Genomic DNA, 26,572 nt, shown 5'->3' on the forward strand with positions numbered 1-26,572 from the left:
GGCTTCTCACGTACTGCAGGAACGATGGAGCAGTAATGTGGTGCTAGAAATGAGAAGTCTTCGTTACAGCAGATTCACATTACGTGGACCACATTCGACAGATTGCAGTGATAGGAATTTTTGAGTTACTGAAAGGCATTAAATACGTAAATTTACTTTAAGCACACTAGAAAAGAGAGACATAAAATTACGAAACATTGCTGTATAAATATACTTGTACAAATTACATTACAAACATAAACGCTGCAAGAAACGCTTAACTCATTTCACTATAATTTTAAGATATTTTATGCAGTTGTGTCGTATCTCAAAAAGGAAGACGAAATATTTAGCTCTGGAAAGGAGCATGCAATAGCACTTTGGTACAAGTTTAGAAGAATATTTGACCATGCAGTTAATACATATGTACCTAGTACAACAGTTCATAATGCGTGACGTCTTCAACGACTACCGCAGCGAAATATTATCGAAGTCTGTCTCACGAAACCCAAAGAAGTTCTAGTCATATGTAATGGTTGTTAGTGGCACCAAAATTAGTGTCCAAACATTCACTGACGAGGCAGGAACTGAAACTGAGTGTAGCACAGAAAAAAAGTAACCCTGAACTGTTTTTTTAAATATTCCTTTACAAAGGAAAATCAACGGGTATTATCCCAGATTAACTCTGATGCTGCTGCAAAGAAGAGTGATATAGATTTTAATATCAGTGATGATGAGAAACATCTGAATTTGCGGTTTAATTAGTTCCTCTTCTAACATTAATCCGCCGGAGATAGTTAAAAAAATAAAAAATACAAACAGCTGTTTACAGTAATTGGAAGAAAGCATAATTTACACCCATATACAAGAAGTGTATCAGAATTGATCCACAAAACTACTGTCCAAAATCCTTGACATCCATTTGTTGCGGAATCTTAGAACGTATTCTGAGCTGAAACGTAAAGAAAGACATCCTCTATTCCATCCGACATGGATTTCGGAAACATCGAGCATGTGAAACCTAACTCGCTCTTTTCAAACATGACATACTCAAACCCATGGATCAAGGCAGTCAGATAGAGGCAGTATTTCTCAATTTTCGGAAAGTATTTGACTCAACACTACACTTGCGATTATTATCAAAAGTGGGATCCTATGGGATATCAAGCGAAATTTGTGTTTGGATTGAAGATTTCTTGGTAAAGAAGACACAGCATGTTATCTACGATGGAAAGTCATCGACAGATGCAGAAGTAACTTCAGCTGTGCCCCACGGAAGTGTCTTGTGATCCTTGCCGTTCATGTTGCGTATTAATGACCTTGCAGATAATATTAACAGTAATCCCAGACTTTTCGCAGATGATGCAGTTATCTGAAATGAAGCACTATTTGAAAAAAACAGCCCAAATATTCAGTCAGATTCGATAAAATTTCCAAGTGGTGCAAAGATTTTAACTTATTTTAAATCTACAGAAATGTAAAATTGTGCACCTCACAAAATAAAAAGAAAAGTAGTAACCCATGACTGTAGTTCCGACGAGTCACAATTGGAATCGTTCATCGTTCAACTCATAATAACATCTGGTTGTAACACTGTGTAAGGATACGAAACGGAACGACGACATACGCTCAGTAATAGGTAAAGTAGGTGGTAGATTTCAGTTCGCTGCTAGAATGCTAAGGAAATGCAATCAGTCTACAAAAGAGACTGCTTACACATAAATAATGTGACCCATTCTAGAATACTGTTCAAGTTTGTGGGAATCGTGCTAAATAGAACTAACAGGGCATATTGACTGGGTACAATGAAGGGCAGCACGAATGTCACAGGTTGTTTTGACCTGCAGCAGAATGTCACAGAGATGCTGAAGAAACTGAAAGGGCAGCCACTTGAAGACAGACGCGAATTATTCTGAGAAAGCCTACTTACGAAGTTTCAAGAACCACCTTTAAATGATGAATCTAGGAATCTACTACAGCCCCCTATGTATCGTAACGAAGGGATCGTGAGAATAAGAACACATTAATTACTGTTAAACACTCTTCCCGGGCTCCTTACGTGAATGCAAAGGCTGCTGTGTAAGAGCACATCCTAACTTTTGACACCTTGTGGACTTACTGGTTATTTTTCATTGAATGCTGTTAAACGTAATGCAGATACAGCAATCTGAAATACACGGCACTTTAACCGCTCTGTGCTACATGTTGCTCCTCTAGACTCGGAGACTTGGCATCAGGGGCACTAGCACACCTTCACTTGTGCACGGTTTAAGGAGCTTCTGCGCATGCACAACTGGCGTGACGTAATTGCCTTGCGGGCTAAATACACTGTGCAGTGCTCACGGCGTTCATTTCTAGCCACATACCACTCAACTACAAGTTTACGTCAATGCCACCAGATGGTACCAACCCATTTTGTGGGATTCTGGATGAGATATAGTACATTAAGTTTTGGATTTTACTGTGGAGTAATCTATTTGAGTGCGGAGAACCATAAAGCACATCGTCGATTGTGAGACTGTAGCACTTATTCATGCTTCTGACAGGTGTTGATCCTGTGGTGAGTCAGGTTTATCTGTACTGTAGGCCCACTTTGTACTTATATCTGAACATTCATCAAAAGCTGCCTCCCTGGTTTCTCTGATATTTGCTTAAATATGGGGGAAGGGGGGGGGGGGTCGAAAAGGGTGTGCTTTTGGCCCTTATGACTCTCAGAGACTCATTTGTACTCCGGTCAAGTGACCTTGTTGGTAGATAGTACTATTTGAATTTAATCATCCCCGCAGACAGCTGTTGGTGTTTTGGAGTTGGTTGTCTACCGTGCAGGAATCGACTTTCCAGCGGAGTGTCAACGTGAACTCTGTTGAACCTATATTAAGCGCCAACAGGAATGAAAATTATCAGGAACATTTAGCCGCAAAGAAACTAGGGCATTCCAGACCAGATCCGTTGTCTAAGAAAGTGGCGAAATGAAATAAGCGTCATTGCAAGCGAACATTCGACAAAGAAGTGTATTAAAAGCTTAAGTTTTTGTGTGGGTGCAGGGTAAGAATGTCTGATTTTCAGCCCAGAAGTTAATTCGTCAGCTAATATATGATTTAGAAATCCTGTACATTTGTCCGAAAAAAATGAGGTACGAAAACTTCCACTTACACAAAAATGCTAAACGGAGAGTAGCGAAAGCTTAAACATTATTTTGTTCTTGCCGTAAACTGTACTTGATTATGTACAAAAGAACGAAATTCTACAAAAACAATTATTCCTTTTTCATTCAGACATGTTATGCAAAGTGTTATTACTATTATTATTATTATTGACAGCGGCTGAAGTCGTAAAAATATGTTGAAAGGCCTACCTGTTACACAGCAGCTGCTATTAATTTCGCACTCTCACATTTATCTGAATTTACGAATTTGTGAACACCCAGAATGTATACCTACGAGATACCGCTTGAAAGGCCCGCATCTCGTGGTCGTGCGGTAGCGTTCTCGCTTCCCACGCCCGGGTTCCCGGGTTCGATTCCCGGCGGGGTCAGGGATTTTCTCTGCCTCGTGATGGCTGGGTGTTGTGTGATGTCCTTAGGTTAGTTAGGTTTAAGTAGTTATAAGTTCTAGGGGACTGATGACCATAGATGTTAAGTCCCATAGTGCTCAGAGCCATTTGAACCATTTGAACCGCTTGTAAGAGGCCCTAATAACTGGCGCAACGGAAGTGTTCTATGCCATACATTTTACAGGATGTATATGGAGACTTGTCCTCTCATGGATTACGACTGACAGACGGGGTGGGATACGTGACGTATTCAGTACTTACCAGACTGTGAAGTAGGCAGGTCCATATTGTAATCCCAGTGTGCGGTGTAGATCCTTTGGAGTGGTAGTAACGTGTGGCGGCCGCAGCTGTGTCGGCGGCGGAGCCTCGTAGCCTATCGCGCCACCAGGTCCGCCAATGGAAGCGTGACGAGCCGTCCCTCGGGAAATACCACTCTAGTTCGACTGAGTCCGCGCGCTCACAATGGCCGTTGCTCCCCTGGTCCACTGAACAAAAAGTGTTTCTCACCCGTGAAAGCGCCCTCCTCTGCGGATTGTTATTGTTATGGAAAACGAGTTTCCTGGCAATAGTGCGCCGAATTTTTGCACCACATTTTAGCTTTCGGGGACTGATTTTTTATTTAAATGGATCGAAATTACGGTACCGCGTCGAAACCGTATTACACCGCATCGTCACCCGTAGAACGGCAGGCCAAGATTGTGTGTGACTTGGATTCCTGAGGTGCTGGTATTTCTGCTGCAGAGAGACGTGAACACACAGCGCTCTGTTAGCGCTTTCGCTACGTACGGCAGAAACAGCACAGCTATCTTCAGTTACAGCACGTAGACCTTCGAGGTATACGTCTTGCTCCATTGGTGTCTCAAAAAGGGTTTTGATTAGTTTGAACTTTAATAACTGAGATGGTATTAAGGATAACCTCATCCAGATGCGATTATTTAGTGCTCTCACGGTTAGGGAGTGTAACATTCCATATTTTTCTTTTATTTATTTTCAGCTAACAGTAACTGCAAGTAAATAACAATATGGCTGGAAACTTGTCCTTAGAGCAAAGAAAGTGGATTTTAAAGTGTTATTAGAAATGTGGAAACACTACAGCAGTGCAGAGACGATGGCGGGCAGAGTTTGAGACTGCGCCAGCGTCACTTGTAACAACCACGAAATTATGCGAAAAATCTGTGAGGGAAGGAAGTGTGCGTGATTTGAAGGAGGGACGGTGTGGCAGGAAGAAATCAGTAGAGCACGGAAGAGGGGCGGACGCAGTGGTTCAAGTGTTCATAATATCCCCAAAGAAGTCCATACAGCAAGCTGCGAGTGAATCAGATGTAAGCAAATCAGGTGTTCACCGCATTTTAAACGGAGCAAAGTGGAAACCCAACATTCCCAAGTTGCTTCACGTGATGAATGAGGACGAACTGGATAGGCGGATAGGCGCTTTGAATTTTGTGAATTGATTTCCGATGGTAAACGGTTGACTGATGTCATTGTATGGTCTGATGAGGAGACTTTTAAACTGAATGAAGCCATCAGTCACCATAACTGTGTGTACTAGGCAAGAGGAAATCCCCATGTTACGGAAGAACGAGCTGTTAATGTTCCTGAGTTATGAGTGTTATGTTTGTCAGAGGACTTGTAGGATCATTATTTTTTGAAGGAACAGCGAAAATACGTTACGATGTCGCAGGAACGAATTGCACCAGTTGTTCACCGACGGTACCGAGACGAAGATTATTTTTTTCAACAAGACGGTGCACAGTCACATTATCATCGTGCGCTGCGGCAGTTCCTGAATGAACCATTTGTTGAGAAGTGGATAGGCTGAAGAGGAAGTGTTAGTTCCCACTGGGATCTCCCGATCTAACGCCGTTAGACTTCTTTCTGTGCGGATCACTGAAGGACACCGTCTGCGCCACAAAGCCACGTATGCTGAATAACAGGAGTAAAGCGATTGCCACTGCCTATGGATCCATTATAGTAGCGACCATAACACATGTTTGTCGATCTGTTCCGCTGCGTTGCAAACGCTATATTGGCGCAGAAGGAGGATATTTAGAACATCTTCAACAGCAAAAGATTATCAGTAATGTTGTGAACATCTAAGTGACCTAAAAATTCATAAAAAATTAAACTCCACCCGAACAGGCCATAGAGGCCCAACGGTACCGACCGGCCGCCGTGTCAGCCTTAGCCCACAGGCGTCACTGGATGCGGATATGGAGGGGCATATGGTCAGCACACCGCTCTCTCGGCCGTATTATGTCAGTTTACAAGGTCGGAGCCGCTACTTCTCAATCAAGTAGCTCCTCAGTTTGCCTCACGAGGCTGAGTGCTCCCCGCTTGCCAACAGCTCTCGGCAGATCGGATAGTCACCCATCCAAGTGCTGGCCCAGCCCGACAGCGCTTAACTTCGGTGAACTGACGGGAACCGGTTTAGCCGGCCGGAGTGGCCGAGCGGTTCTAGGCGCTACAGTCTGGAACCGCGCGGCCGCTACGGTCGCAGGTTCGAATCCCGCCTCGGGCATGGATGTGTGTGACCCCCTTAGGTTAGTTAGGTTTAAGTAGTTCTAAGTTCTAGGGGACTGATGACCGTAGATGTTAAGTCCCATAGTGCTCAGAACCATTTGAACCATTTTTTGAACCGGTTTAAAAATTCATAGTTTTGTTATTTTTGTTCGAGTTAATTACGCTCAAACGATATAAACCCCGTCTCGCCTGAAAATGGTGGGTACGGAACTGATTAAAACCATGCGAAAAGACGACACCACCACTCGATTGATAACCCGAGAAGATTTTATCATTACTCTGAATTCCTTTGTGGGACACCCTGTATTTTCTAGTCCAGGTATGAGCACTAAGCAAGCTGTTATAAAATTCTATTCTGCCGGAAATTTATTAAAGCCGATTTAACTGTTGATCTTTTAGCTTGTCGCTAAGTATTAGAGCTGGAATGTGATGTATTTCAAGATTGAATCGTATTTAACAGGCTAGCGGTGAACCTACTGTAGTAGTGCTTGGAACTAATTTGGCACACATCCAGCGGTTTTTAATGTTTTACGTACTAAATAATTCGTTAAACACCGCTATTGTACATCTGCAGCTATACTCCGCAAGCCACTTTACTGTGTGTACCTCAGGTCTCGCTATCATTTTACCCTTCTCCGTTCCATACGCGAATTATGCGTGGGGAAGAACAACTATCGATAAAATTCCACATAAGCTCCAATTTCGCTGAATTTTTCGTTGTGGTCATTTCGCGAGACATATTTATGAGGAGGTAAAATGCTGCCTGAATCTTATTCGAACATACATTTTCGTAATTTCGACAGTATCCTTCTCTCTTTTAGCGATTCCGTCTGGAATTTCTGAGCAACCGCGAAACGCTATCACGCCGAGTAAAACGAAACCAGCCAAAACTTTTAATATTTCAACTCTGAGTCTGAGGGTACGTAGTTGTCGGCCACCATTTCTTTTTTTTTTTTTCTTTAAGTCCGCAACATCGTGGCCTACTGGTACTCAAGATGGAAACATTATTACAAACAACATACAGTACGGAATTATATGTCTACATGTCTCACGCCAGTCGGAAAAGAGCAGATCGTCTCCAAAATATGTCGAACTGTGAAGTACTCAGCTGAATATTGCCTAGTCTAGCCACAGTATTCGGCCTCACAACGCAGACATCTATGACAAACTTTCTGGAAAAATGTAAGTGCCGTGTACCGTCAAATACTGCTCCATGGCAGTGAACAGCAACTATGAGTCTTCATTTACGCACGCATTTTTCTTTCTGTAACGGTAAGAATCATGAATCAGTTGTTGTAATTGGCTAAGAAATTATGATTTGTGATTTTGACTGAATAATGAACAGACTTCATTCGTAATAAAAAAGCATCTTGCTAGCAAATATAGTGATTGGAAGTGATGAAAAAACTACACTACAAAGTGAATCACTCTACAGAATATCGAGTCATTATAAATCTCTGTTAGTGGGTGATTCATAATGCTTCAAATACTTAAATATACTTAGCTTGGAAATTGTCATGATACCGTGACTTGTGCCCAAAACTAGTATACAAAAAGAATAGGAAGTATACAACATGAAAAACTTGGGTTTAATTCATAAGTATGAAACTATTTTAGCCAGCAGTGATGGTACAATGCTCTGATATCGGAGAAACAGGGGCAGTAGAACGTGTAATTTGATGTTGGATGAACTGCGCAACTATTTGATTGACACATGCACCAGTAGGAATATTTGCTAGTGACATGGTGAGAGAGAAGGTGCTAAAATTATGAAATTACGATCTCCATTGATGCGATACCGGATGACATAAACAGACATACGCAATATTTGAAATATCTGGCTGAGGTGGGAATGCGAGGTGAACCACAGACAGTGAGGGAAGCTTAGATTTCAACGATGCGTCACCATGGAAGAGTGGGTGGCATCGTGACCAAGAAAATCTTTGCCAGTAAGACGAAAGCCAAACAAGAAGAGTTAGTTAATGTCAACTACTAGTTAGTCTCTGAAATAAGTTATGGTCCCAGTAAAACACTTTAGGCCAGTGTTACTACGGTTCCTTACAATACGGCCATATCTGTTTCCAACCTACATTTTTCTTCATATGTACGAGGGCCGTTTGAAAAGTACGTGCAAAGTTCGAGAGATGGCACCACCGGCGGTTATAGAGGTCATGTTTAGTTAGCAGCATCTTTGGAAAAAACGCACGCCAAGTTTCAGCCATATTGGTCTATTTCTTTGTGTTTGGAATTCGTGTGAATCAAGGAAGTCGAGTGATTGTCAAAAAAGTGGACGAAAAAGAATTTCGTGTGGTGATTAAGTATTACTTTATGAAAGGCAAAACGCCTCAGGAGACTAAAGAGAAGCTTGATAAACTCTGACTCTGCATCTTCGGTTGGAACAGTTTATAAGTGGTTTCAAAATTTTCGGAGTAGCCATATGGGCACAAGTGATGCTGAACGTTCTGGACATCCCGTGAAGGTTACGACTCCAGAAATCATTGGTAATATCCATGATATGGTGATGGATGACAAAAGAGTTAAGGTGCGTGAGATTGCTAGTGCTGTGGGCATCTCGAATGAACGGGTACATAATATTTTGCATAAACATTAGGATATGAGAATGCTATCCGCAAGATGGGTTCGCGATTGCTCACGCTTGACCGAAAACGCAATCGTGTGAAGTGTTGCAAGGATGGTTTGCAGCTGTTCAGGAAGAAGCCACAGGGCTTTAAGTGTCGTTTCGTCACTGTGGATGAAACATGGATACATTGTTATACTCTGAGACCAAACAACAATCTAACCAATGGATTACCAAGGGAGAATCTGCACCAAAAAAAGACGAAGACCATTCCTTCGGCTGGAAAGGTTATGGCGACTGTCTCTTGGGATTAGCAAGGGATAATTCTCATCGACTATCTGGAAAAGGGTAAAACTACTATAGGTGCATATTATTCATCGTTATTGGACCGTTTGAAAACCGAGCTGCAAGAAAAACGCCGGCGATTGGACGGCAAAAAAGTCCTTTTCCATCACGACAATGCACCAGCACGCACCTCAGCAGTTGTGGTCGCAAAATCAATGGAAATAGGATTCCAACTCGTTTCACATCCCCCCTATTCTCCAGGCTTGGCTCCCTCGGACTACTATTTGTTCCCCAATTTGAAGAAATGGCTGGTGCAACAAAGATTTTATTCAGTCGATTGCAGCAACTAATAGCTATTTTGCAGGCTTGGACAATTCGTATTATTAGGAAGGGATCAACAAATTAGAACAGCGTTGGACGAAGTGTATAAGTCTAAAAGGAGACTATGTCGAAAAATAGAAAAGGTTTACCTCAAACACGTAAGTAGTTTTTATTTTTGCACAGACTTTTCAAACGACCCTCGTATTACTGTTTTGTCGTAACTCAACAAGGCATTTAACTGTAGCCTTCTTCTTATGAGATTTGTGCTCGCATTTGTCTGGAGCAGCGTCGTCGAAAGCCATACGAAACGCACAACATTTTGGATCCAGTCTACTGTGGATGAAGTGCCAACATGCGTTTCATTTCTTGTTTTAGCGCTTACGAAGGCATTAAAAGAATAAAACACAAAATGTACACTATGTGGTCAAAAGTCACTGGCCATTATTTAATGCGCTTTGCCGGGACAGGCTATGCATCGGAGGGTGTATAAGCACAGTTAATTTGCTGAAATACCATATAACTGTTTTATAAGAATGAGCCAAAAGAGAGATTTGGGTGAATGTCAATGGGCATGCTTGTTGCTCTCCAGAAGCTACACGTATCTAAGCCCAATTACTAATCCTATTGTGAAGTTAGTTAGTTTCATATGCCATGGATCATTTGGCACGATAAACTTTATTGATGTAGAATGAGTCATTTTATATTATTCCACACCTTTTTGGCTACAAAACCCTATATTTCAACACAATTTCCGTTGAATGCGTCAGCCTTACTGAGAGGGCCTGTATGGCCACGTGGTACCACTTTACTGGTTGACGTCGGAGCCAACGTCTTGTTGCATCAATAAACCCCCCATCACCCACGCATTGCTTCTCGCGTAACAGGGTAGTCTGTATTCTTTCCTAGAAAAGTAGTGTGTGCACTTCGGTGTGAATTTATGACCTTCTCAAGTTTGAACTGGTATCCTAAGTATTTCTCTCCGATTCAGGATTGCTAAGGACATTACAAAAAAACAGCTCGAACCTAAAAGTAGATCTATTTGCGTCGTATGTTCCTAATCCTGTTTAGCTGCAATAGCATGAACATTCTTCCATTACAACCTACACACCATACGGCGCACAGTCATACTCTTATAGACGCAATCGCAACGAAACAGACTGACAAAGTAAGAGATGTTGGTCAAACATCGGCCCCTGGCCTCTCAGCACATGATGTAATATTCCTGGCCTACTCTGTGCAGCCCCCAAGGATCAAATCGCGTAACATAACTTGTAGGAACATGAAACGTATTGACCTTGACGCTCTAACAGCCGATTGCTCAGAAATCTCATGGCATCAAATAATCAGAGAACCTACAATCGACGGCAAAATTAATGAACTTGGTGATAAACTCACTGCCCTCTATGACAAACATGCACCTGTACGCACAATCCGTGTAAGAAAATCTCCTGCTCCATGGCTGACGTCAAATGATGACTAATAGGGATGCTGCCCACAGGCGTTTCAAGGCAGATCCGAAACCCGAGCGTTTCGAAGAATATAGAACGCTACGGAGCAGAGTGAAACAATGCATTCGCAGTGCTAAAATAAGGCACGCTTGCTCCCTTGTATGCAGCGATCTGACGCCCACGACTCTATGGAAGAATCTCCGTAGCTTGGGGGTCGGAAAGGCAAAATCGGAAACTACTTTTCATGTGTCAGCTAACGAATTAAATGAATTCTTCTCTGCACCTCTGAATACCCACACGGCTGATAACTACCATCCACAAGAATCCCCAAACAGGATACCGACAACGATACCTTCCATCTAAAACATGTAACAACAAATACGGCAAGAAAAGCAATAATGAGAATCTCTTCTGATGCAATAGGCAACGAAAGTATCGGTATAACCATGATTAAGAATGTTGCCGATATCTTAGTACCTGTCTTAACTGACATATTTAATTTTTCCCTCGTGAACGGAATATACCCCACTGCATGGAAAAGAAGCTTAATTCGACCCATCCCTAAGATCGAAAACCCGCAACTGCCTAGTGATTACCGACCAATTAGCATACTGCCTGCTGTTTCCAAAGCACTTGAATATATTGTCCATGACCAAATCACTGAACACTTGCATGAATTCAGCCTATATGACAAATTTCAATCCGGTTTCCGTAAACATCACAGCACAAACACTGCTCTAATTAAAGTAACTGATGACCTGAAATATGCCATCGACAATCGAAAGGCAACAATATTGACGCTACTGGACTTCAGCAAAGCTTCTGACACTGTTAACTTTGACATATTGCTCAGAAAAATGCAACAGCTTAATTTCTCAGATAGTGCAATGATATGGTTTGAAAGCTACTTAAAAGACAGACAGCAGTGTGTTGTCTGCGTAAATGAAAGATCTTCCTGGAAACCTGTTTCCTCGGGAGTGCCACAAGGATCAGTCTTAGGACCACTTTTGTTTTCTTTATATGTCAACGATATTTCGTCGGTTCTGTCCTCCTGTAAATATCATTTCTATGCCGACGACCTCCAGCTCTACCTAAGCGTCAGACCTGAAGGTGTAAACACCGCAATCACTGAGGTGAATGATGATCTGTCTTCAGTAGTGACATGGGCGAAAAACCTGGGGCTTAAACTAAATGCAAAAAAGACGCAAGTAATCTTAATAGCCCATCAGAAATTAATAAGTTCAGATTTCCGCGAACGGCTACCTCCTATTCTGCTCGACAGTACTCCAATACTATATCAGAAAACGGTTAAGAACTAGGGTGTAACTTTCGATGAGCATCTTAACTGGGCGGAGAATACAGTCGCAGTGTGCCGAAAGACGTCTGCTTGTCTCTATGCTCTCAAAAAGTTTCGGAACATATTTCCACAGGACTTGAAACGCCAGCTCGTGCAAGCACTAGTCCTACCGAACCTCCACTATTGTGATGTAATTCAACAAGGCATGAGTAGTGAAAACAAAAGACGGCTAGAACTAACCATGAATGCCTGTGTGCGTTACACCTGCAACATTCGCCGATATGATCATGTTAGTGCTTCATACTCCGAGCTAGGGTGGCTGCGGCCGGACAAATTGCGTGACTACCACACTCTATGTCTGCTTCACCGACTCCTCGTCGCGCAAGCACCCCAGTACCTTGCTTCAGTGATTAAAAACCTGTCATGCCATCATAATCGAAACACGAGGTCACTCTTATTTGGTATCCTAACTGTGCCCACTCACAAAACAAAAACTTTTGCAAACTCCTTCTCAGTTGCCGCTGTCCGCCTCTGGAACAAACTGCCCCTTACCTTGCGCAAAATTCAATCTCCTGCTGCTTTTAAGAAGAAGCTGAAGCATTTCCTACTATCATCCTCATAACGTTCTCCACAAAATTAATGTACAAGGCCAATCCTCTCATCTGTCAAATAGCAAAGCAAGCGTCTCCTATCTTGCTCCTGAGATGCCTTCCTCTTCATCTATCTCTATTAGCCACGCAATCTTCTTTTCCTTTATATTTCCTTAATTATGTTTCATCCTGTCTCTCTATTCTTCTCCTCCCTTCACCATTAGTCTCCCTCATACTCCCTGCTGCTAGCACTCCTATCTAAAATCTGTCTCTTCAATAATGTCTAATTATAACAGTACTTATGATCTACGAATATAAACTCTATATGTATGTATTTTTTCGGGTGTGCCTTTGTAATTGTTTATTTCACTTTTTGTACTAGATGTAATTTAACATGCCTACTAAAACATATGAATGTAAAATAAGTAGAATGCCCGGTTAGATGTGAGAGAGGGCCAGATGGCCCTAATCTTGTCAGGTTAAATAAATCAATAAATATATAAATAAATAAATAATCCACAGTGGATGAATCTTGGAGTTCATCTGAGTGCTCCAAGGCAGAAATCACATGCGTCGGAGACATGACGTGTTAATCTTATCTGATAGGCTAAAGCGAGTTTGGTGAGCTAGTGCGCTACAGTCTGGAACCGCGCGGCCACTACGGTCGCAGGTTCGAATCCTGCCTCGTTCATGGATGTGTGTGATGTCCTTGGGTTAGTTAGGTTTAAGTAGTTCTAATTTCTAGGGGACTGATGACCTCAGATGTTAACTCCCATAGTGCTCAGAGCCATTTGAACCATTTTTGAGCTAGTGCTGCCACCTGCCTTTTGTGAGTGGTTATTGCACCGTGACGTCGAACGTAGGCGGTAGTCACATTAATGTGACTGTACAGTGTATATTCGCGAAAAGATCATGAAAATATAATTTGAGATATTCGAGCTCACAAGGAGGCTTAGCAGCAATTACTCTTCGCAGGCGCCATTTGCGACTAGACCAGGAATATACGAACGCCCGAAAACTCGGTTCAAAACTGATTCAAATGGCTCTGAGCACTATGGGACGTAACTTCTGATGTCATCAGTCCCTCTATAACTTAGAACTACTTAAACCTAACTAACCTAAGGACATCACACACGTCCATGCCCGAGGCAGGATTCTAACCTGCGACGTAGCGGTCGCGCGATTCCAAACTGTAGCGCCTAGAGCCGCTCGGCCACTCCGGCCGGCCCGAAAACTCGGTACCAGCAACGCACTGTGTTCCGCTTTCTGTGTAGCGGAATTTGTGGAAAGTTGTACTCACTTCTTTATGATCTTAAACGTGAATACCTGATGGACATGTGGACGTTGCCTGCCTTCCATGGTAGAAGTATTGAACTATAATCGTAGTTTGGAAATTTTTTATCAGATCACACGGCGACTGTGAGTCTCGTTTATTTCTTCATGAAACCAAACTGAGGTAACAATTCAGCAATATCGTCTTTCAGGTGCTTTGACTACGCTGGGTTGTTGCCCATTTGGTTAGGTGTTACTGCCCATTGCGGAATATCACTAGTCTCGTGAGCATCCTTTCTACGCTGCAGAAGCGTATACGACTTTCGTTGGCAAGGAGGCGTTAACAGAAATAGTCTCGCATCTGCTAACAGTTTCAGCTGCCTTTGATCGCCGCACCGCCCCTCTGCGGCCTCTGATGGAAACGCTCTTTCATCGTGCCCGCACCGACCACGACCATTTGAAACATCTTGTTGTATCCGTGTGCAACGCCAGCCAGGAAGCGCTCAGACGACGACACACGGCGTGTTTAGGAGAGGACCGCGGGTGGAGCTAACCCGCCACCTGCTGCGATGCTATCAGACATCTCGTTTTTACGTCCGCCCAAAATGGGGGCGACGAGGCCTGTCCGCTGGTCACAAAGAGCGCTATGGGATCTTTTTGTCTGCGTTTCAGGTAGAATTTGGCGGAGACCGCAGCACGCGTGGGCCCTGCGCTGATTAAAAGCGGGGCACCGTGTTTACCTCGGCACGGCCTGCCGGTCAAAGACTTACCGGAGGCCTCCCTCGAGGCCCAAGTCGCCGCGAAAGGGACGACGCGACCGGGGTGCATTAAGTTAGTGCCGGCCACAAAAGCCAGGCTGTAGCTAGTGAGTGTTTGTTTACAGACAGTGTGAGGCGGGGAACGTTAGAATTTTAAATCCCGCTGGGCTCATTAGAGACAGAACACAAGCTCTAATTGGACAGGAACGAGGCAGAAAATCGGCTGTTGCCTTTGTAAGCGTCTCTCGCTCTCTATTGTATACATCGGTACCGTTTTATTATGAAGTTTGACCGCGTTGCCTGTATTGTAAAGGGTGATTATAATTAAACTTTCAAAACGCCGTAGAAATAAGGGGATTAACGTATGACAGAAAAAAATAGTGAAAAAACTGATCAATAGATGGCGCTGTATGCGTCAAATACGTAAATGAATACACCTGTCATGCGCACGACTCATCGAAGTTGGTATAAACACGCCGGGTACACGGCTTTTCCTTCTTTCGCACCTGCGACGTTCGCCATGACTGTCTCAATGCAGGATTGCGCTTTACTTGTAAAGCTGTATTTCAAGAACGATGACTGCGCATACGTCGCTCTGCAGAAATTCCGAACACTGAAGGGCTTGAAAAAAGGCGTTGGTGCGATGACTACCGTGGGTCTGGAGAAAATGATTCAATTCGAAAAGACGGGTTCTTTTGGTGTGCAACCTGGTAGAGCGGGGAAACTAATTGATTCGACGTCAGGGGAAGCAATGCCCATAGCAATGCACGAGGAGACGAGTGGTACTGTGCAAACGTGGAGTGCACGGAGAATTGCCCGAACATTGGACATACCCGTGATCACGGTGCGTAAAATACAACGAAATAGCCATCTTTGCTACCCATTCAAAATTATCCATGTGCATGACTTACTTCCTGTTGACCTGGAGACCTTTGCTTTAGCTCGCATGGATGTGGACAATGATTGGCCGTGAAAGATTTTGTGGACAGACGAAGCCCACTTCCATCTGACAGGATATGTCAATACACAGAATTGTCTAATATGGGCAACGGAAAATCCACACGCAAATCAACCAGAACCACTTCATCCTGAAAAGGTCACTGTGTGTGCGGGTTTACGGCATCATTTATCATAGGGTCATGTTTTTTCGAAGAGACAGGTGCTTCCGGTCCTGTTACCTGTACCGTCACTGGTAAGCGTTATGAGTGTCTTTTGCGCAAGCATCTCATTCCAGCTTTCCAACAGTTTGGATGTGTGGACGGGATCGTTTTTATGCAAGATGGCCCACCTCCGCACATTGCAAATCCAGTTAAGCGGCTGCTGAAGCTCCATTTCCGAAATGCTAGAATTATCAGCCGCCATTTCCCTACTGCCTGGCTGTCCTGATCACGTGATCTTAATCCGTGTGACTTCTGGCTGTGGGGCTGTCTGAAAGATGTTGTGTTCAGTGTTCCGACAGCAAACTGAGCTGCATTGAAGGCACGCAATGCGCAACACATTCTGAGCGTGACTCCGGAAAAACTTCGGTCAGCTGTGGAACATGCTTTTTCTCGATTTCAACTTTTTGCAGAAAACGGTGGACAGGATAATGAACATGTTTTGCGCCAGTCAAACGGAAATTAATAATCCGATTTGATTTTGATTGATGCTTTTCATGCGCTTTTTGGCCTCAGGACAATTAAAAACCGATGAGATTCATGCTTTTTGTGCGGTTTTTGGCCTCAGGATAATTAAAAATCGATTTTTCCCATCTGATGTAATACGACCTTGCTGTGGTGGATGGGCTTACGTAACTAACAGAATCACACCTGTACACCCATGCACATATAGTTTAACTTCAAACGTACACCTTAGGCATTGTTGTATGATTCATTTGTCCTTTGTAGTCAACCACTATTAAATTATGACGCTTTCAGCGGCATCTATTGCTACATTTTGTAACTATTTATTTTTCTTCTGCCATACGTTTTCCCCCTTCTCCGATAATATTCCGTTGAAATTTGACGTCATTCTGACCAGTGGTGTTATTTCAACAGCGGTTTGGATGTTTAATTATAATCACCCTGTACATGGCGTGTTACGAAATAAAACATGCGTGGTGCATTTGTATATTCTTTAGTGTCCAACCAGAGCACGACACAATTTTTATCTGTCACTCGCCGGTACACAGGTTACAACTGTTCATTGTCCGCACTGGAACAGATCTTACCTGAAAGTGTTAACTAAGAGGCCATTGGAGACAGAGAACAAGCTCAGATCGAACACGGGTAAATAGGAAATCGGTCTTGTCCTCCTCAAACAAACACTCGCACCATTTTCCTTAAATGGTTTGCGGAAACCATATCTGAATTGTCAGACTGGAATGTGAAGCAACATTTACCTGAATTGAAGTCGTTTTAACGTTCTAACCACTGAGGCATATTGCTTAGTGCAGTCAGTGAAGAAAGCCAGTATGTGGTATGGTGTAGCCTGTCTTAACGAAGTGTGGTCTCTAAGGACAATGACTCATTTAGATCTACTTTAGGTGTAATTTTTCAGACGTTTTTGTTTTGTTTTTATTATTCTTTTATATTCATTCTGTCGAAAAGGAGATCAAGATGTTTTGGTTAACGTTTCTTTTTACACTCCTGGAAATTGAAATAAGAACACCGTGAATTCATTGTCCCAGGAAGGGGAAACTTTATTGACACATTCCTGGGGTCAGATACATCACATGATCACACTGACAGAACCACAGGCACATAGACACAGGCAACAGAGCATGCACAGTGTCGGCACTGGTACAGTGTATATCCACCTTTCGCAGCAATGCAGGCTGCTATTCTCCCATGGAGACGATCGTAGAGATGCTGGATGTAGTCCTGTGGAACGGCTTGCCATGCCATTTCCACCTGGCGCCTCAGTTGGACCAGCGTTCGTGCTGGACGTGCAGACCGCGTGAGACGACGCTTCATCCAGTCCCAAACATGCTCAATGGGGGACAGATCCGGAGATCTTGCTGGCCAGGGTAGTTGACTTACACCTTCTAGAGCACGTTCGGTGGCACGGGATACATGCGGACGTGCATTGTCCTGTTGGAACAGCAAGTTCCCTTGCCGGTCTATGAATGGTAGAATGATGGGTTCGATGACGGTTTGGATGTACCGTGCACTATTCAGTGTCCCCTCGACGATCACCAGTGGTGTACGGCCAGTGTAGGAGATCGCTCCCCACACCATGATGCCGGGTGTTGGCCCTGTGTGCCTCGGTCGTTTGCAGTCCTGATTGTGGCGCTCACCTGCACGGCGCCAAACACGCATACGACCATCATTGGCACCAAGGCAGAAGCGACTCTCATCGCTGAAGACGACACGTCTCCATTCGTCCCTCCATTCACGCCTGTCGCGACACCACTGGAGGCGGGCTGCACGATGTTGGGGCGTGAGCGGAAGACGGCCTAACGGTGTGCGGGACCGTAGCACAGCTTCATGGAGACGGTTGCGAATGGTCCTCGCCGATACCCCAGGAGCAACAGTGTCCCTAATTTGCTGGGAAGTGGCGGTGCGGTCCCCTGCGGCACTGCGTAGGATCCTACGGTTTTGGCGTGCATCCGTGCGCCGCTGCGGTCCGGTCCCAGGTCGACGGGCACGTGCACCTTCCGCCGACCACTGGCGACAACATCGATGTACTGTGGAGACCTCACGCCCCACGTGTTGAGCAATTCGGCGGTACGTCCACCCGGCCTCCCGCATGCCCACTATACGCCCTCGCTCAAAGTCCGTCAACTGCACATACGGTTCACGTCCACGCTGTCGCGGCATGCTACCAGTGTTAAAGACTGCGATGGAGCTCCGTATGCCACGGCAAACTGGCTGACACTGACGGCGGCGGTGCACAAATGCTGCGCAGCTAGCGCCATTCGACGGCCAACACCGCGGTTCCTGGTGTGTCCGCTGTGCCGTGCATGTGATCATTGCTTGTACAGCCCTCTCGCAGTGTCCGGAGCAAGTATGGTGGGTCTGACACACCGGTGTCAATGTGTTCTTTTTTCCATTTCCAGGAGTGTATTTACGTTGAGTGTATGTATACAGTGATAATCCAAAACATTATGATCGCTGTCCACCGTAAGACTGAATGCCGTTGTAGCTATGATACGGGCCGAAAATGGGGAAATCCAGCGACATAAGCGAGTTTGACAAAGGACAGATTGTTATGGCCTGTCACCTGCGAGCGAGTATCTCGGAAACGGTAAAGTATCGTCGGATGTTCGCGTGCTACTATCTTGAGTGTCTATGGAAATTGTCTGAAGGACGGTGAAGCCGCACATAGGCGACAGGGTATTGGATGTCCATGCCTCATCACAGAACGTGGAGGATGGAGGCTTGCCCCCATGTAAGGCACGATAGTCGGCGATTTGTGGCAGATCCGACAACAGAGTAAAATGCTGATGTAGGTAAAAATATTTCGCTACAGAGCGTTCAGCGCTATTTGTTGAGCATGGAACTGCAGGCGCCATGACACCTGTGGACTACGTGAACATTATTGGAGACCACCTGTATTTCTTCATGCTTGATGTCTTTCCCGTCTGCGATGTCACCTTCCCACAGGATATCTATTCGTATAACAAGACGAGAATGGCACTATAGTGGTTTGAGTAGCATAGTTAACTAATATTGACGTCTTGGCCACCAACTTCGCCAGACCTGAATGCTATGGAACAACGAATAGGATGCAACCAGGCTTCAGCTCCACGCTCACAAACCTTCTGCCCGTAATTATGTGACCTGTCCGTAGACATCTGGTGCCACATATCTCCGGATACCTACCAACGACTTGTTGAATCGGTACCGTGAAAAATCGCTGATATATTGCTTTCCAAAGATGGGCCAACGAGCTAATAATCAGATGGTCACAATGTTTTGGCTCATCAGTGCAGCTCCATCCGTTACCCTCCAAAGCACAACACATTACAATGTAACAACATAGCCACACAGAGACTGCACTTGTGCACGATGTATTTGGGTAACAGATAGCTGGTTGTTCTGTCTATTCAACTGTGCGACATTACACACATGACGAACAGAGGACTGCCCGATAGAGAGAACTTCATGTGCTAGCGACGAGCAACATTTGTATGGTTATCACAAGCTACAGTGGCTAAGACGCTTTCGGAGTAAAGAACGGTACTAAGAGTTGTGTTACATATAGGGTAGTGAAGTGTTGTCAGCTTCCGCGGGATAGAGGAGAAGAAGACCTGCTACAATGGGAAAACATGGAGAACAGTGACTTGTGTGAGCTTACGGAATGGTAGATTGGATCATGGCTATCATCAAGCGCGTGGCTTGACCAACAACAGTTTCTTTCAATGCAATGGAGCAGACTATGAGGCGTCGCTTGGTGACTATTATGAAACTTTGATTGGAAACCACAGTCGTCTCTATACGTAGTTCATTCTCTGTCTACCCTCAGTAGGATAAAACCATTAACCCAGACGCGAGGGGTAGACAGAGAACTGCCCGCCAAAGTCTAGTTTTTGGGCTCCATTTCCATCCAAGACACACTTTAGAGGTGCCGCGGGTATTTACTGGTGCCAGCTGTAGGGAATTTCATCACTGATTCGCTGCTGAAAAATGATGCCTGCTTCATTCCTTTCTTGAAGATTGTGCTACCTGTGGATATTTCAGTGGAGTGCTAGTATTGGATTTCAAAGAAGGTGATTACTGTGTGTTTATTGTGTGGTGAAGTGTTTGGGCGCTTACGTACATCATGTTGCGCAGATACAGGCACAGGTACAAGAGGCGGATGTGTTGTGATCCCAACGAAAGTAATTGCACTCATTACATATTAACATGAAATAGTATAAATTACGATGCGTTTATTATTTATTCCGATTAGCAAAGGATTTTAGTTAAATGTGCTACTACAAAAAACACGAATAGCTTGTTAATTCGCATAATAAATAATGAATGAATGTTTTAAAAGTATGCCAAAAGCTGATTTTCTATATTTAAATTTTTCGACGCTTCTCATTTAATAATTTCGTACTAGATGGATGCAATGTTTTTCCTGTTCCTATCATAGCAACACCTATTTACAATGAAGTATTTTACTGATATCTTTATGCCCGACTAAGGAGTGAGAATAAACTTACTTAGCTAATGAGTATGTTTTATTCTTCTCCTAAAATGTCTTCATCTTTTCGCTTCTGTTGCTCTGTTCAGGTTTGCAGGTTTCAGTTCTCAGTTTGTCTGCAAGACTGATGCTTCTTGAAAAGTGTTCCTGCAGTTTTACCCTGTACCACGTCACCTGTGACGCCAATTTAGTGGAGGTCTATTTTTGTTTCAGGTAGCCAGTTGCTCTTACCTTTCATTGAGACAAGAAAGAATTCAGATGACGGGTATCATTCATATCGACATTATTACTACGAAATTTTAATCGTCTCTTGCCGAAAATGTACGACGTTTTCTCAGTATGTCGATATAATTTGCAAGATTTTCTTTTCATCTAAATTCCATCAATGCATTCTGGGCTAAAAACTTTTTCTTACAGTTATTCGTTTTTGCTTTTCAATATCTTAAATGAGTTATCTGTCTCCAATTATCAAGGTTTCCGATGTGTTTAATGCTTGCAGTTCTATTAGTGTGCACTAATGACTTAGCTTTACGTTCTAGAGTGTTGACTTTTTGTTATATCTGACCCAGGTGATTGTGATAGCTTTTAGGATTTTACAGATTCTCTCTTTCTTTGCTTCACGATTAAAATCTTAAGGTTGAATGATTTCCAGTACTTATCAGAAGTAAGGTGTTTGAGATAGTTTGCTGAACTGATTTACTATAGGTTGTCTAACAACATACCAAATAAGTCTTTCCAAGTACTGTATTTTTATATACGAGGTTTGGAGTCCAGTTTCCGGCTGCAATTTCGATAAACTTTTCTGGGGAGTGAATACTTCCTTTTCTTGTTAGAGATAATTACTATGTCTTCAGCGAAGGCCAAACACTCAAAATATATTTTATATTCACATTATCTGCCAATTTTTATTCCTTTTACGTCTTTTTTAACAGGTTCTAATTGTTTTTTACAATACAAGGTTGAACAAAAAGCGGGTAGTCCGTCCGTCTCTTTATCAAATTCCTGTTTTCATATCAAAAGGTTCAGACATTTTGCCTAAGAATTTACCTTGCGACGTGGTGCTAGTTAACATTCCTTTGATCAGTTTTGTTGTTTTCTTACCAACCTTGAATTCTTCAAATATGCTGAACAGTGTATGTCTGCCTATGGAAAAACGTGATTTTCTTTTAAGATCACTCAGGCGATCACTTTTTATCTGCCTTTGTGGATTTGTAAGACGGTTTTGTGATTGAGTATTTGATCTGCACACGCCCTACTTTTCCTGTATCTTGTAATGTTGATGCATTAAGTTGTTCTGAAAGCGGTGCTGATATTCAAGACAATAAAAGCGGTTTAAAGGTGTGAGCTATCTGGGGAAGTTAACCTTGCATTACTGGGCAACTGTTTCATCAGGTATCTAGTCTAGCTTACCAAATTCCCAACCAGACTAACATTAATTATAATCTTTTAATAGTCATCTTACGACAACCAGTCATTTATATATATATATATATATATATATGTATATATATATATATATATATATATATATATATATATATATGTATATATATATATATAAGAGAATTTAAATAAAAATAAATAAATCAGTTTATATTTGGACATTTATTTTAACATTGATCATTGTTCCGTTAAAATTTCATCATATTAAACTTGATTCATAACTAAACTGGTGTCTTATTTAGGATTGTGAAAATGTGAGTTTGTAATCTTAATGAACACATCAAATACGGAGCCAAGATTGGGAGACTGCATACAACACTGCATTCATAAAATAACACACGAAGAACGTTGAAACATATGCAAGAGGAAATTAACCACAACCAACCGATTGAATTTTCACCCAAGGAAGTTATGTTCGTAGCACAATCCTGTCCGTCATGAAATTACCACACACTGGTGTACTAAATTCGTACTCACTCTCTGTGAAATCTTCCCGAAAAGAATAGTTGAGGGCTACTTTGATGATTACACCATATGCTTCACGTGGTCAACTTGGTCTACACAAAGAGTGTAACTCCACAATAATTTTGATAATTAAAATAAATTACATCAAAAAGCAATTTTCAAAAGAAAAACCTCGAACTGGTCACTATCGTCTTACTATTAACCTGATGTGTTAATAATGGAACTGGTCTCACAGAGTACACCCCACGTGGGTTGAACATAAAGAAAAGTTGCTGTATTGAAAAATATTGTCAAGACGAGACGTTATAATCTCACGCACATTCGCATTTAAGACTGATGTTCTTAGTTAGAGTTACGGATCATCAACACGTGGTTCCACTTTACTCACAAAGTAGTGACAAAGCAACTACTGGAAGATATTCTGAACTTCACACTCGAATTACACTGCGTTACAATTTAAGATAACATTAGATATTTTAGATCTAAACCTGAAATAAAGGTGATTAAATTTTCAGTTACCCTGAACTTAAGAAATCCATTGTCCTACGGACTTAGCAGAGAAGCGCTTAGCCGGAGATCTTACCACTTCAGACGCTCGCCGCGGACAGCCTGGCGTGATCCCCTACTGAGGGTACCTCACAGATACAAACGGAAGTGACCAGAGAGGCAGCTTCCTATACCAACATGACAAGGGATGGACAGGACCATACCAAGAATAGAAACCTCTTTGCTTTTAGAAAGCGTAGCTACCTGTTCCGACGTTGGTCCTACTGTTCTCTAGCAGACCGGCTTGTCTGCTACCATCGAGCATGCAACTAGAAATACATTTGCTCATTCATCCTTTCACACAGAAGGGAAGGGGGGTGACAGTATCTTATCATATACAGTATATAAAGGAAAGCGGATGTAGGTTCCATATGAGACTGTGTGACATGAATTACATATAAACTGTGTTTTAAAGTGTAGTAGTGTGACAGATCGTTCTTGATTATGTGTAAAAGTAACACGTTCCACTGGTCACTCTCCTCCCAGATAGAGTCAGACACACCACAGTAAATTTAGAAGTGGAATGTATGCCGTAAATGACAACAGATTTGAGAAATTAACATGAAAGGAATTCAACAGAGACCTTTCAATCTTACCCGATATTCAACAGTTGGTTCGTTTGTTTGTATTTCAAATTTTTTGAGTAAGACTTTTGACATAACTTTGTAAGCAATTGGTAGCAGGCATATTCCTCTGCAGTTTCTGATGTATGATTCATAACTTTTCTCATGTAAAGGGTGGATTAGATCACATTGCCAGCCGTCAGATACTTTTATCTCGAGAGCCGGACATTTGTGACGATCGCATAAATTTTCTAGGCGAACCTTTTGTCACTTAATTTTCACATTTCTGTGATTATATCACCTTTCCCTGTGACTTTATTGTTTGTGATTGACATATTATTTGTTGAATCTCTTCTAATGTGTATGAATCTACATTTGGTTCAAGTTTTGTGTAAGTGAGTCGATAGTTTCATGATTTACATTTCAGCGGATCGATGAGATAATTTTCTAGACGTTTACAATTATCTTCATTATTTTTTCCATGGTCTCCTTCGGTCGATTAAAACAGAGATTCGGTGTCTGGTAATCTGAAAGTTCTTTGAATATTCTGTCTTAGTTCCATGTACTGTTTTAATTGAAACCAGTTTCTGTATTTTGGTGAACTCATGCAAGTTGTGTGTGGTCTTGTGGGAATATTAGTTCTGCGAGACTTTGATATAAGTTCTACGACATTATCACACGTGTCATGCCACCACTAACGTTTTCGTTATCACGGAGGCACGCCAGTCCCTCGGGAAACTTTCAGGAGCATATCTGAGCTCTAGCATCTTCGAAGGATTTTGTTTACAGATATTTACGAAACAGTAATTACAGTTTAAATCAATGATAAGGTTTCCATTGTTTACAGATTTAGTGCCATTAGTAATTGTACATCTACATCTACACAGGTACTCCCCAAGCCACTGTATGGCGCGTGGCGGAGGGTACCCTGTGCCAGTACTAGTCATTTCCCCTCCTGCTCTACTCGAAAATAGGCATCCGTACGACCCCTAATTTTTCGTATCTTATCTCTGTGGTCCTTACGCGCGGTGTATATTGGAGGCAGTAGGATCGTTCAGCAGTCAGCTGCAAATGCCGGTTCTCTAAATTTTCTCAATACTGTTTCTCGAAAAGAACGTCGCCTTCCCTCCACGGATTCGTATTTGAGTTCACGAAGCATCTCCGTAACACTCACTTATTGTTCGGACCTACCGGTAACAAATTAAGCAGCCCGCCTCTGTACTGCTTCGATGCCTTCCTTCAATGCGATCTGATACGGATCCCAAATACTCGAGCTGTACCCAAGAATAGGTCGCACCAGCGTCCTATATGCGGTCTCCTTTACAGGTCTCTACCCTAAGATTCTACCAGCAAACCGAAGTCGACCATTTGCCGTCCTTACCACAATTCTCAGATGCTCGTTCCACCTCATATCGCTTTGCAACGTTACGCCCAGATATTTAAACGAATTGACTGCGTCAAGCAGGACAATAGTAATACTGTATCCAATCATTACAGATTTGTTCTTCCTACTCACCAGCATTAACTTACATTTTTCCACATTTAGGTCTAGCTGCCATTCATCACACCAACTGGAAATTTTGTCTAAGTCGTCTTGCATGCCGGCCGTTGTGGACGAGTGGTTCTAGGCGCTTAAGTTCGGAACCCCGTTGCTGCTACTGTCGCCGATCCGAATCCTCCCTCAGGCATGGATGTGTGTGGTGTCCTTAGGTTAGTTAGGTTTAAGTAGTTCTAAGTCTAGGGGACTGATGACCTCAGATGTTAAGTCCCATAGTGCTCAGAGCCATTTGAATTTTTTCGTCTTGCATCTTCCTACAGCCACTCAAATTCGTCACCTTACATTACGCTACGGCATCATCAGCAAACAACCACATATTGCTGCCCCCACTGTCCGCCAAATCATTTACGTAATAGAGAACAGCGGTCATATCACACTTCCCTGGGGCACTCCTGACTGAACACTCGTTGTCGAGCACACCACACTGGGTTCTATTATTTAAGAAGTCCTAGAGCCATTCACATATCTGTGAACTTATTCCATATACTCGTACCTTCGTTAACAGTCTGCGATGGGGCACCGTGTCAAATGCTTTCCGAAAATCTAGAAATGTGGAATTTGCCTGTTGTCCTTTATCCATAATTCTCAGTATATCATGTGAGAAAAGGGCAAGCTGAGTTCCGCATGAGCAATGCTGTCTAAAACCGTGCTGATTCGTGGACATAAGCTTCTTAGTCTCAAGAAAGTCTGTTATGTTCGAACTGAGAATATGTTCAAGGATTCTGCAGCAAACCGAAGTTAGGGGTATTGGCCCGTAATTTTGCGTGTACGTTCTTTTACCTTCCGTATGTACTGGAGTCACTTGCGCTTTTTTCCAGTCGCTTGGGACTTTGTGCTGGGCGAGAGATTCACGATAAATGCGAGTTAGATAAGGGACCAGTGCCGTAGAGTCCCGGAAGCACATTTCGCAGTAATAACACCAGACCACTGTTGAACATCACTGAAGAGGCATGTACGGCTGCTCGCATTCTCGACGTAAGTTGACAATTTTAGACCTCACCGGTTTGCAGTTATAGAGTTTACAGTTAGACAGTACAGCTGTAGTAAATAAACAAGAAACATGCTTCAGTTCTGATTCCTACACAGAAGCCAACTAGAAGTCGACAAGTCTTTGCCCAGAAGAAGTTAGTAAAGTTAAAAGTAACGACCAATGTGAACATCATCTTATTTAATGAAGGAAAAAAAGGAAAAGAGTAGTATTGCATGATTGGTTGAGAGTTCCAGGCGGGTTTTTCAGCTGCATAACTGGAATGCTTTTCTGTGTTCGCGGAGACGGACACCGTTCC

General features: G+C 42.9%; 1 protein-coding gene across 8 annotated transcripts in view; it reads right to left on the minus strand.

Annotated features, from left to right (window-relative positions):
* The window catches only part of LOC124721404 (protein O-linked-mannose beta-1,2-N-acetylglucosaminyltransferase 1-like), a 2,183,308-nt gene that overhangs the window by 377,895 nt on the left and 1,778,841 nt on the right, over positions 1-26,572 (minus strand). The window lies entirely within an intron of this gene.

The sequence above is a fragment of the Schistocerca piceifrons genome, chromosome X (genome assembly GCF_021461385.2).
Source record: "Schistocerca piceifrons isolate TAMUIC-IGC-003096 chromosome X, iqSchPice1.1, whole genome shotgun sequence".
NCBI classification, from domain to species: Eukaryota; Metazoa; Arthropoda; class Insecta; order Orthoptera; family Acrididae; genus Schistocerca; species Schistocerca piceifrons.